Source organism: Brassica rapa, chromosome A01 (assembly GCF_000309985.2).
Source record: "Brassica rapa cultivar Chiifu-401-42 chromosome A01, CAAS_Brap_v3.01, whole genome shotgun sequence".
NCBI lineage: Eukaryota > Viridiplantae > Streptophyta > Magnoliopsida > Brassicales > Brassicaceae > Brassica > Brassica rapa.
Genome location: NC_024795.2, coordinates 14,076,836 through 14,090,927, shown reverse-complemented (window position 1 = coordinate 14,090,927; position 14,092 = coordinate 14,076,836).

The window sequence follows — 14,092 nt, the reverse complement described above, 5'->3', positions numbered from 1 at the left end:
CTCAAGGCTATTCCTGTCATGTTAGATTAAGTAAGAACAAAAAATTCAGACTAACAAACAAATTATATAAACCAAAAACAATTTGTAAAAGACAGTGAAGTGAAGTTAATACCTTGGTAACAAGACCCAAGATTTATCTATGTTACAGTTCCGACCAAATGTACATACAAGACACTCACTTTATCAAGCCACAACAACAAAACACAACGAGATTTCTAAATTAAAGATGATAGTGTGACTTATTTTTACCTTTCAATAAAATCTCTTCAATTTTACTTAGAGTCAGCTTCAATAGAAGACAATTGTATTAGAATACAATGAAATCACAAAGTAAAAGAGAAACCCAAATATTAAGAAGTAGAGGGGCCTTAATCCAAAGCTCTAGAATCAAAATCTTCCTGCAAAATAGTACACAAAAAAACAAATCAATTGAACATGCAATAACCCTATATCACAACTAAGAAAGAGATAATTCAATTTTGAATCTGACGGGATATCAAAGTGATGAAACACGAGTTCACCTTCGACGGTTTCAGAATGGATTTCAATCAGAGGGGATTTTAATCAAAGTGGATTCGGGATGAGTAAAGGTAAGAGCTTAGGAATTGAAAATGAAATTAGCAGTGAGAGAGATTGAGGTTGATTCTATCGAGCAAATCGGACGCAAAGAGATACGAGAGAGAGGGAAGATCGTAACCCTAATAATTTGGGTTTTTTTGTCGATTCTAATTGTTTTAGGAGCCAAATATTTGTCAACTGTCGCGTGCATTACCGCGAAACTCAACCATAACACTTTTTATCATTTATTGCTATTATACATTCGCGTTTCTTCTTTAACCATACGCTTAATTTTGTTTTTCCAGCTCGACACTCTTATATAGCATTTCAAAATATACAAACGCTATCTTAAAAACACGTGTATATCAACCATAGCACAATCGTAAGAAATGCTATTCCGGTCTTCTATTAAAACGTATTTTTCTTGTAGTGACATCCTTGTAGTAAGTAAAAGTTACACACTCAGTCTATAAACAACTTTCAAACATCTATTATTATTACTTAAAATTCAACAAAAGAGAGTTGATGTGTCAATTTTTATTGATCTATATTATTACTTAAAAAAAATAATCTTCAGCTAAAATATCATGAAACCAATATAATGTACACCTCTTGTATAAAATAATCAATTTATTTCAGTAAAAGAAAATTAATTTATTTACTAGTAGATAGTACAGTGTGTATACAAAGATACATATATTTGTTGTACAGTCACGGAAGAGTACTTATATATGTTACCATTATGAGTGTGCCTCTACGTACATACAAAAATAAAAGGAAACTAGATTTTGACCCGCACGTCCGTGCGGGTGTATTTTTAAAAAAAATATGATGCTATTTGATTTTTATGTCACTATTTAAGGTTGGTAAAAAAACTCGAATTCGAAGAATTGAACCGATTCCAATCCGAATAAGTAGAACTAAATCTGAACCGGAATTGATTAAATATCTGAATTATTCAAAATTTTGGTATTTGAAGAACTGAAATCTAATCCGATCCGAACCGAAGTATTTTGGGTATCCAAAATAGATTTATATACTTATATATATTAATTATTTTTAGATTTAATATATATAAAAACATCCAGAATATATATGATGTAAATATATACAAATAATCAAACGTAAATACTTAAATATATGATGTAAACTTTTAAGTTCGCTTAAATGCTTGAAAATATGATGTAAACTTCTAAGTTCGCTTAAATTACTTATATATATGATGTAAACTTTTAAGTTCGCTTAAATGCTTGAAAATATATACAGATAATCAAACATAAATATCTTAAATAGTTAAGATATACTCAAAACTCCAAAAATACTTAAATTATTATTAATTCTCTATCTAAATATTTAAACCAAACCTATTTAAATTGGTTATCCAAATCCGAACCAAATCCTCAAAGATCTAAACTGAACACGAAATCCCAAAAAAACTCGAAAATGAACCCGAACGTCCACCCCTAATCACTATTACATATATATCCTATATGTGTCATCATAGGTTACAAAATATGCGTTATCATATAACTAAACGTATTTTATACGTACCATCAAATAAGTTTCTTATAATTAATAATATTTTATACGTACAATCATATAAATAATCACATATATTATATTTTAAAATTTAATGTGAAATATAAAAACCATAATTTAAGTTGGTGTTTGAAATTGGGTTTTGTATTGTATTTTTCTTATATATATTGAAAATATTTTTATAATAGTTGTTAGAAAATATGTTAGTAAAAATCAAATTTTGAATATATATATATATATATATTTTTTTTTTTGAATGAATTTTTAATATAAATCAATTTTAAATTATTATTTTGATTTGAATATATTATATATCAAATAACATAGACCCATTACTTTTTAATATAATGTAATGGGCTTCCAATTTTTAGTAGCATAAGCCCATTATTATTTTTCCTAACTTACTACTATCCATGTTTCCAAACAGTACTATTTTTTTAACTACTATCTATATTGCCAAACAATCTCAATGTGTACTTCAACTTTAATAATATAGATTATGTCATAGTCATTTCATTCATTAGTTTTGAACTTTATTTCTAAATAGTGGTTAATTATTATTATTTTTTTAAATAAGAAAGTATAGTTACAATTTTGTTTAGCAATTAAATAGATAAAATTATATATTTTCATTAAATTTTCATGATTTGATTTCATATTTAATGTTATTATTAGATTAAAATTATTCAGTACTCAAAATTCATTCCACTTAAATCCATGGAGTGATGATTAAATAAAAAAAGCTTAGGATCAAACCACGTTTGATATAAACCCAAAAAGAAGGAACATTTGTTGATATATATATATATAACTGTGGTTAATATATTTTTCGAAAACAAAAACTGTCTGTAATATATGTGTTTGTACCGAGAATTTAGGATGGAAGCTACAAATGAAAAAACTGACTTTACTATAGATCTAATATATATTCCAGAAATTAGATTTTATATGGTCCATATTATTAGGTAACAAATCGAAAAACTGACGTTATATATTATTACCTATTCATCTGTTTATTTAAAAAAGTGGTGGTTACATTTTATGGTGGTGGCCGCCAATTTTTTAGCAAATAAAGTGGTGGTTACATTTTATTTTCTTTGTAGTTATATTAAAAAGAAATGTATTATTTAAATTATAAATTGGACTCAACTATTATCAATTGAGCAGATTCCTAATTTAATAGTATTGATGTATAACTACAACGTTGAAGTCACTAGTAAGAAAGAGGTTTATCTGAGAAATGGAAGATCATGGAAACTGATTAGATACATCAAGACACATATAGCAATCTTGCCCATTGTGACACAACCTTAACATTTGTCTTTTCACCATTTGTCTTTATATATATATATATATTTATTTATTTATTTATATGCGTGTGTGTGTATCATCAGTCTGTATATCTATACATACCTTTTGTATATACATACACATATACATGTGATATATCAGTGTATACAGAATCAATCATATTGGTGTCTGTGAGAGAGAAAGAGATCAAAGAGAGCCATCATTTTCCAAATGTTGTTTTCCTTTGTTCAGCTTTTTCACCAATTTGCATATTTTCTGAATCCCATGTGGGATGGATCTTTGCTTGTCCCCTCTTCTTATATTTTTTTCCCAAATATATATATATATATATATATATTAAATCTCAAACTACTACTTTTTTTTTTTTGAACACCAATCTCAAACTGCTTCTTTCTACAATATAAACGATTTAATAGTAAGTGGTGTTGTCTCTTATAGTCTATATCGTTACGACAGAGATTTGATTTAGTTTCGATGTCCATATATATATATATATATTTGTGGTCCTTACACAAGTTAGCTTCATTATTGTGCATGTATATCGCCTTTTCGTCCACCTTCAACAATTATATTTATATTAAGACATTATCATTTATGTACTTGTATAAACAACAAACTTTATACTGATTTGAATCTAGGTGAATTGGGAATCAAGACTAATCTTATAACCGGTATATGTGCCTATGTATACGTAATATATGTTAGTGTTATTATTATGTACTTGTATAAACAACAAACATAAGCTCTTCTTTTCAACAAAAAAAAATTTAGCTCTTTTGTTGAAGATAAAATTAGCTATTAACTATAGCATATAAATGGAGGTTCAGTTAGTTCTAATAATAGGGGGAAGAAGAAGAGGCCAAGTTCGGTTGGATTTAAAAGAGAAAGTGACAATGCCCTTAGAATGGAAGGGAGTGAAAAGACAGTGTTAGGGAAGGAAGAGGGGACAATGGATGATGCAAGTTACTCTCATCATGTGATCCATCACTACTTTTATATCTAGTTTACATATATTTTATTAAACAAATAGTCCCTCTATAGTATTAACTGTCATTGTAAAGTGAAATTTTTGTTTCAAAATAAGTGTTGTTTGAAAATTTTAATACAATTTTTTTAATTTTGTTTTTAATTTTATTTTGCTAATGGTTGAAATATGAATGTGTATAGGTAATATTGTTTTTATTTAGAAACTGGATAAATTAAATATTTTTTAAGCATGTGTGCATAAGTTTAAAATGGCAATTAAATGAAAATGAGGAAATATTTTAAAAATTCCATCAATTAAATAGCCAAAGATTGACATTAAACAAAAGATGTTGGGATTCTCTACAATTGAAACACAACCAACAGAGATAAATTTGAACTAATTATGTTTTCCAAAAAACTATCCAACGCTATTAAACGACATAATAATAAAGAGAGTAATTAACAAAATATATAATTACTTAAAACGAAGATATCATAATTATGTAAAATTTTGACTTTTTAATTTCATATTGCAGTGAACCTATTTTAAAAATATTACTGGGTCTAACTTTACATATATTAATACATGGATAAAAAAAAGTTAAAAACTATAACCGTAGTAAAACGGTAGATAAACTAAAAACGAAATTGAAGGCAACTTAGAGCATCTCCAATGTATTACTCCAAATTTTACTCCAAAATGGAGTTGAGTTTTACTCAAATGTAGTACTCCATTTTTTTACTCCAATGTATTACTCCATTTTTTACTCCAATTTTTTTTATTTATTTAATAATTGTTAGTAGTACCTTCAACTTATAAAAATTTAACAATTAACCCAACTATTTTATGTTTACAAAATTTCCATAATAATATATTTTATTTAAATTAAATATTTATCATTAATAATACAAGTGCAGTTTTTATCATATGCATATTTTATAATTCAAAAATATTTATATGCATTAAAAAACATAAAAAAAAACAAAATTTTGTTGTAATTTGAATGATGTATTAATTGTGTCCCATTGTTTGTGCATATATCAAGTTCAACAAGTATAAATGTTATCAATCAATATTTTGACCCACAAGATTAAAAAAATCATCTATTTCGTTTGAATAATACTTCACCGATTTTGGTAGTTTCGAAAACAATTTACAGAATTATTAAATTACTTATTTATATTACATTATATTGTATTTTATATTATTTATTCTTAGTTTTGACTTTTATGAGTTTATGCATATTTTATGTAAGCTATTCCATAATCTTTTGCGGAGTGTTATATTTTTCATATTATTATATTATTTTAAGTATGAAATAAAAACATTAAAGATTACAATGACCATTTCATAAAATCGAAAAAGTTCAACTCCTAAATAGAGTAATGTGTAAGATTATTCCATAAATGGAGTAACTCTAGCAATTACTCTATTTTAGAATTGAATATGAAGTGGGGTTGGAGAAGATTTTACTCCAAAATTAAGTTTGGAATCAAATATTGAGTAGGGTTGGAGATGCCCTTGTAATAAGAAATTGTTTCAGATTACGGATCATTCGATGACCATTTTTCACTTTACCCCTGATTAGAGGTGGGCACTTTACCCGATATCCGAAGTGGCACTCGAACCCGAACCGAAAAACCCGAACCGAAGTAGCAAAATACCCGAACGGGTATTGAATTATGAGAAATTGGATACCCGAACCCGAATGGATATCCAAAGATAACCGAACATATGTATAATGAACCTTATATTTCTAGTTTACATCTCTCATTTTATATAAAATATTTATATTGATACTACACATACTTTAAGTTCATATGATATACATACAATTACGGGAAAAAAATGATTTGCTTCTCACTTAAAATGCATGTCAGGTTTACTATTTCAAAAATTAACAAAAAATTACATCCAAAATTTAAAAAAATAACTAAATTAATGCATTTTTAGTTTTAAAATGTTATGTCCAAATCTATTAAAAAAAATTAGTTAAGTGAAAGTTATACTTTTAAATACAAGAAATTTGAGAAATGAAAATTTTAATTTTTTTCTCAAAATCTAAATATCCGAACCCGATCCGAAATAACCGAATCCTAACTAAAAATTCCCGAACCCGACCCGAAGTATATAAATACCCGAACGGGTTCTATACCTCTATACCGAAATACCTGAAAATCCAAAATACCCGATCCGAACCCGAACGGGTGCCCGAACGTCCACCCCTACCCCTGATAATTGAAGAATCTCTTTATATTTTGAGTATTTTTAGCATTTTAGAGTTTCTTATTGATCTTTTTATTCCTTTAAAAGAAAAATTAAACAAGTAGTAGTTTAGAATAGGCCTGGGACTTATTATCCGAGATCCGGATTCGATCCGAGATCCGCTCCGGACTCCCTCCGAAAATAGGATATCTGGGGTGCCCGGATCCGAATCCGGATAGTAAAATCTTGGATCCGTCCAAACCGAATCCGAATATCTTAATTTTTAGGTCCAGATATCCGGATCCGGATCCGTATTTTTAAAACACATTAACTTCTAAATTTCATTAATATTTATATTTGATATATTAATATTTATACATGAATTAATCTTGTAATATTATATTTTAATTTTTACGATATTATTGACATATATAAATATATGTATAAATATTTGATTTATGTATTATATTAACAAAATTTGCATTTTTTTAAAAACATTATTATTTTTATTTATTTTTACGGATCTGGATCCGAATATCCGCGGATAATAGAATATCGGGACGAATATCCAAAATCCGGATATCCAGAAACCACGAATCCGGATCCATATATTAAATTCACGGATCCGAATCCGGGTACCCCAAATTTTTTGAATATCTGGATCCGTCCCATGCCTAGTTTAGAAGACACCATTCAAACAGTAATGAAAAACATAAATATATCCCCAAAAATGGCTAATTTCTTGTATCTTATATATTAAAACAGAAGTCACAATCTTGATTCATATGTAATTTTTTTAAAAATAAACTTAATGGACCTATTCCTAGAAAGTCACGTAACATTTAATATCTAATCTTATCATTTAAATTTTGGGCATACCAGAAATTTTTATTGGACTATATCAATAATTAGATATAAATCCATTGGAATTATATATATTATAAATTAAATAGATATAATTTAATGTTGTAATACTATACCTCTATATGCTAAATATTTAAATATTTGTCGATGTTAACTTTTAAAATTATAAATATTTTTTTTAAATAACAAAAAATCATATTATCTAACAATGATTAATATTTACTACCTTAAACCAATGAAAACAAATTTTAAAGTATATATTTTATTTTAAAAATGAAACAAAAACAAAATGTTTAATTATTTACTTGATAATATAAATCTATAAAGCGAAAAGTTTAATTTTTAAAAAACTTTATAAATTTGTGAAATGTTATAATATCTTTGAATATGACAATAAAATAATATTTTACTAATTTTTATATATATAGTTACGGTTTTAATAATGAAATAATAATCCGAAAAATATATATAGAAGAAGATACTAATACATGTGAAAGTTTGAAACAATTTATTCAATGAAAAAATATTCAGTAAACTTATTATGTTTTAAAAATTGATAAATACATATATATTATAATTATACTAATTTAGAATTGAAAACAAAATATTTATATAAAATTAAATAAAAATAAAAATTTGCGTGATTGCACGGATCGAGATCTAGTGGAGATATATTAATGGTCCAAATCGCGTATTCAGTTGTTCCACTAATGAAAGAAACGAAAAGGTAATAACTAAAACTAAAGAATAGATCTAGGCTTAATTATATCAAAGTGTACGCGGAGCTGTTAGTACTCGTAAAGTTTTATGTTTTAAAGATAGTTTAGATCATGACCTGGGGGACGACGCGGATTTTGTTTTAAATTGATTTTTTAAAATAAATTAATTGAATATTATTTAGTGCTAAGACGAATTTATTTGTATAATATTTATTTTATATGATTTAATTAACATTATTATAGTTGTTTATGTAGTTTATCTTACTAATAATTTAGTTTATATGATAAATTTGTTATTTATAATTAATGTTAGGGCTATTTGCAAAATTGAGTGAAAACTCAAAGTCAAATCTAAAACAAATCCATGTTTTTTTTTGGATTTTTTTTTTGCCCTATTCACCCCACAAGTTCATATTATTCACGAAAATGTCATTAGTTTTTTTTTCTTTTCGAAAATTGCTTTTTTACTCTCTCAACCTCATCATCTTCAAGTATTTACAAAATTAACATTGCCACCAATACACCAACCACCATGAATAACCAATTTGAAGCTAGTAATGCACCTCAAATTGATTTACACTCTTTTTTAAAATCAATTTTTATGAACTAAAAACAACATCTCTTTCACTTTCTCTCCATATTCATCCAAAGAAAACCCAAGATTTTGATTCTAAAAATTTTATGGTTCACAGAGCCATTAAAGGTTACAATTCTTGGTGGGTCACTTTTGTTTGAGATTATGGGTGCTTGGAGAAGACTTTTGTGTGCTAAAAATGTTATCTCACTGATTGAAACTATGAAATTAGTTTTTTTTTTTCCAGATCTGTTTGTCCAGACGACTTCCGGGTAAGTCGTCTGGCTGTAGATGACATACATGGAATTCTTCTAGTCAAGGCAGAAGTTAGTTTTGCAAATGAAAATTAAACAAAAAAAATATTTTTGTCTAGACGACTTACACGGAAGTCGTCCTTCAGACGACTTACACGAAAGTCGTCCATGATTTTATTCCGAGATTCTTTTCAAACCTTGCTTATCTTGGTCGAATTCCATGTAAGTCGTGGAACGGACGACTTCCGTGTAAATCATCTAGAAAAAAAATAATATTTCTTGTTTTATTTTTCAATTGCAAAACTACCTTGAGACGACTTGCATGGAAGTCGTCTAGGTATAACAAAATAATGATTTTTAATTTTCTACTGAACGACTTACATGTAAGTCGTCCAAAAAAGTTAAATTTATGACACAATCCGATCAAATGCAAAACTAACCCGTTTACCTAGACGACTTACATGGAAGTCGTCTCAAATTTTTTTTTTTAACAAACAAGGATGGACGATTTCCATGTAAGTCGTCTAGGTTAAAAATCAATTACAAAACTAACATAAATGGACGACTTCCTATAAGTCTACCAGACGACCTCCGTGGAAGTCGTCTGCGTCAATGTTTAATAAACTTTCATTTTCACTAAAACTATAAGGATTTTTTAATTTTTTTTTTGTTAATTCATGTATATTAGTCAATATTGGGACTACGAAGAGCGGAATATTTTTATATTGTTGATAAGTATGATTTTTCTCAATGATGTAATTATATAGTCGTCTTTATTTGTTAAAAAGAATTATTTGGTATTTTTATTGTATTATGTAGTAATAGGTGATATGTTAATATATTTTGTGTTTGTTTTTTCAATAATGTGTTGTGTATATAGTAGTTTGTTAGTGGTGACGTGAGCATCTCATATAAAGCATATTTAACTTCAATAACCTTTCATTTATATATTTGTTGCTTCTAAGATTAACGATTTCAGAGTCAAAATTATATTTTACATTTTTTCAAAATTTTGAACATTTTTCTTTTGAGATGTTTTTTTGCCATATCTCCATATTTTGACCTTGCCTATCACCATCTTTGTATTTTGTTTACCTCACCGGTGCTTCTCCCAGGAATGATTGTTATGTTTTGGAGTAGAGTTCTTATTGTCTGTCTTGTCCTGTGAGATTATCTTGTATTTGTTGTAGATTGTTGGGGTAAAAAACGGTTGCGACGAAGTTAACCTTCAAACGTCCGAAGAAATAAGTGAGAATATTTCTACGACAAAAACTCTTTCGAAAAAGAGTTATTTTTACAAAGAACCTTGCGGAGAAAACACGAGACAGCGGAGAAAAACCCGAATAAGGTCTCTGCGTAACGACCGAACGCGCAAACACGAGACATCGTAATTTTTATTTTTATTTATCAACTTCAAAATAATTTTAATATTAAATTATAATAGTTTCCACCTCTAATCGATTGAAACACCAAAATTTTAAAATATAATCTATATTTCCCAAAAAAAATTGAAACATACGCGCGGCCAAGAATCTAGTACATTATAAGTTGTTGCTGATACAAAAAAATTGTTTGTGGTACACGTTTGAAAAGGTTAAAAAAAATTGACTATATCATCAAAGTGTATTTATCTTTTTGGTCATCCAAAACAACTCCAGAATTGTGTGTACTTGATCTAGAGTTGTGGAAGGATGAATAACCATGAAAGGATTCACGATATCATGCGAATGAGGATAAAGCACATAGAGAAATCATGTGATAATTACATGGTCAGTAAACAAGAATTATAAGCCTCCAAAAAAAATTAGCTCATCGCTCGTCACAAAGGATGGGTCCACGGGCCGAGTGACGGGTCTGGAAGGCCATTAGCCTTGGGAGGTCAGGGCATTACAAGTCTTGTATGGGCTCACATTCCTCAAGAAAGAACCCATGAGTTAAGTGTGCTTTAATTGGAATAGTAGAAGGATGCGTTACTTATCAAAAAATGATTTGTGTATCGTGCGAGTGAAGCTAAAGCAAGAGGAGAACTCATTGGTATTTCAGCCAGAAAACAAAGCTTATGATCTTTCAAAAAAATAAGTCACCGTCCATTTGCACGTAATGGAGTCTACAGACCGATTGAGCAGGCACAGAAAGCCCATTAACAATGGTGGTCGGGACGTTATAGTTTTTTTTTTTTTTTTTTTTTTTTAAATACTTATATATATAAAATCTGCCCGAAGAATCGGGAATCAGATGTGGTTACAAGCTTGTTTTGAACAAAATGTCGAAATCTAACTATTACAAACCTAGCTTCGCCCACCCACTAAACCCGGCACGTTCCGCTAGGTTGTTTTTCGAAATCCTTCGATATCGGTAGCCGTTCTCAACCATCAACGTAACTCTCGGGAAAGTGAAGTTCTCCTCGTTTCCTCGGATGCGGGGAGTTCCCTTGACGTTTCTGGAGTAGCTAGTTCCCGATGATCTCCACGAAGCTCACAACTTTCTCTGTCAATGAAGCTCTAGACGTCCGAAGGGGAGAGTTCAAGTACATACCAGAGCCTTGCCAACAACAAAGCCGGAATGAACGAAGCGCCACACGACGCCTGAACCGGATCCCAGAACGAGTAAGTACTCGCTTCAGCCATCAACGAAACCTAAACAAAAGACGGGTTGTCTACACCGCCACATCCTGAAAAGCAGTCCCAAAACCTGCAAGAAAGTCAGCTACACCACCATAGAACACTACAGTGCCGGGATGTGAGCTATGACGAGATGCTGGCTCGTAGAAGGCAATGACTCCCGAGAAACCATCTACGCATCCCTGGCCTTTGAGAACCAAAGGACCAGTTCCTTGAACGCTAACAAATCAACCCATGAGCCATAGGATTGATACCACGATGAAGAACAGGAGACTTGACTCCTCAAGTGAGGCCGTCGCCAAACTCACGGAGAAAAACTAAGCAGGACACCGGAAGCGGAGGCTCTGAAAGAGATGCGGTACATATAGCAACCTTCTCAAGGCCATAGACGACCCGTCGAAGCATAACCAGAGGCACGCGCACAAGGCATCAAGCCGGACACTTTCACCACGATTACATCCGCCTTTAGCCTCGCCTCCATCTCAAACAAAGAATGGAGAACTCTTGATAACAGCGAGTGGCCACCGGAATAACTCCGACCCGAAGAAACCCTAAGTAACCACCACCCTCACCGAACAAGCACGAAACACAAGATCTGCAGCAGATTACCACCAACAAACCTGGCCGTGCGGAGACCCATCGCCTCCACACTACGACGACGAAGACCGGAGCGATCCTAAATGGGGAAAGACGGAACGCTCCATGAACCCAAAACCGACTCTCAATCTCTCCATCTCACAGAACCCTCGCTGCAGGTCCGGAGAAAGAGCCACCTCCACCATGAATCAGCTACTCGCGACTGAAGCCTCCGCTGGATTCCGTGAGCCCTAATCTAGAACTGCGAGCATATCGAGCAAAGGAGGATAGAAGGGGTTGAGAGCAAAGAGAAAAATGAGGAAAGGGATGAAAGAGACCCCTCCGGCTCCGGCACTCGCGCGGACGCGCCGGCCGTACGCCGGAGGGTAAGATTCACGAGATTTAGAAGGTGAGGTCGAGAGAGAAATGCGTTATAGTTTGTTTCAACATATAAATGAAGTTCACATGTTATTGACAGTTTGACACATACAAGAAGTGTGATGTGGCAATAAAGATATTTTCAAAAGGCTCCTTCGTATTGTACGTACTGGTGTAGCTTGGAGAAGAAGCACTTGACATCATACCAAAGAATGCGGTGATATGGGAAGGAAAGTTGGAAATACCAAATATATTTTCTGTTGGCGGAGTCTCCTTTGTTTTATAGGAAATAAACATGCGCGACAACCTACGACGATTAGGAAGGGGATCATGCCCTTCGTAATAAATAGGAACAGATGGTTATTGAAATATTTACGTACCTAGGGTTCTACTGTGAAATGAACAGGGATATATGTGTGACGTCCTCACGACCAAACAAGTTGTTAGATGGGTTGGTGGTAATTCTACGGACACTGCATTGTCGGAGAAGACATTGATGCACCAGTGCTGTTGATGGTAGTCAAGTATAATATGCTTGATACTGTACAATCTATATAACAGTAGATCACAATAAGTGTACATGTTCTAAGAAGTGTGAGGCGCTAAACAGACAGTAACTCAACGCCTAACGCCTACAATGACTAATCAGAGCCTAAATTATTATTTAGGTGGTTTATGCTTTATAAATTATAACAATATATTAAATATGTAATGTTTTATATTAAAACTTATTCTTCACAAATTTTATTTTTATAAAATTATATACTATAATATATATCAACTAAGTGATTGTCTACGAATTCGCAAATTTAAATATTGTATGAATATATATATTATGTATATCATGTCCATAAGTTTTGAATAATGATTAGAAATATAAAAAGATAATTTTTAACTCAAAATAGTTTAAAATTTTTAAAATTCAGTATTCTAATTTTAGAAACGTTAAATTTAGTGATAATTCAAAATATTAATCTAAGTTGCTAAATTTATTTATTTTACATGAGTTGGATCAAATTATTAACGAACTCATGATCAGTGGACGTAAAATATATTTTAAAGCATTTATATATCATGACATTAACTTATATATCACCCCCTTTAACTTTGATGCACAATAATTCCGAGTTGCAAAGTTTTCATAAGTTTAATACAAAATAAATAATGAGTATTTAGTAATAACAAATATTTATAGAATTACATATGCAATTATCAAATTAACTTCTCCAATGCATATTATACATTTTCTTCGTATTTGTCTTATTTTGTATCTTCTTATTTATCTCATTATAATTTCTTTCTTTTTATCACATTTAACACAATATGCTAATTTCTTCCTAATTTCCTTACATGTTGTTTTGCCAAATATCTCAATCTCCCCCTAAATAATAACACAAAAAATACAATCAATAATCAGTGAACCAAAAAAATCAATTTTAAAATATTTTTTCAACCTTCACATTATCTTATATATCTACTATATTATGGTCTCTTTGACTTAAACACAAAATATTTTATAATTGCAA